The 629-nt window shown below is 63.8% G+C and overlaps 1 protein-coding gene across 1 annotated transcript in view; it reads right to left on the minus strand.

The window, feature by feature from the left end:
• DNM1 (dynamin 1) overlaps window positions 1-629 on the minus strand; it is a 54,166-nt gene that overhangs the window by 2,212 nt on the left and 51,325 nt on the right. The window lies entirely within an intron of this gene.

A 629-nucleotide genomic window follows, 5' to 3' on the forward strand; every position in this document is an offset into this window, starting at 1 on the left:
GGAGACGGAGGAGGGTGGGGGGGGGTCCTGCCTCTGAGGTCCCAGGTGCGCCCTGCAGTGCGGAGCTGGTGCGGCAGGGGGCAGACACACCGTTCATGCAGCAGGCGGAGAGGCCTGTACCTACCGTGGCTGACGCTCCTCAGGGGTCACTGATAGTGATTCTGAAAGACAGCACGAAATCAACATGGCAGTTCACACGCACAGACGGGGCGGGGCCTGGGGCTGGGGGACACACATACGCACACGCCCGGGCGTGCACACACATGCGGTGAGGCCCCACGGCCCCGCATGCACACGCTGACACACATGCCCACAAACAACACGCATACACCGCCCTCCCCCCACCAAGGCCCAGCAATCTTGCTGGCTGGCGGCACGTGCAGCGTGGATCTGGGGCATGCAGCCATTGGGCACACTGAAGCACACGCGGGGCTGCGGTCACAACACAGAAGCTTGCTCGCCTGCCTGCACACAGGAGGCAATTTGCACCAGCTCCCTGCATACTCGTGCCTGGCGTGCTCAGAGGGCCACCTGCATTGCTCCAGAGGGGACAGGCCTTGCTTTCTTAGGGTCCAGCTCTCACATCTCCACCCAAGAGCCTTATGTGGCTCCCTACTGCCCACGGCATT

Source organism: Bison bison, unplaced genomic scaffold, assembly GCF_000754665.1.
Source record: "Bison bison bison isolate TAMUID 2011002044 unplaced genomic scaffold, Bison_UMD1.0 scf7180017864375, whole genome shotgun sequence".
NCBI lineage: Eukaryota > Metazoa > Chordata > Mammalia > Artiodactyla > Bovidae > Bison > Bison bison.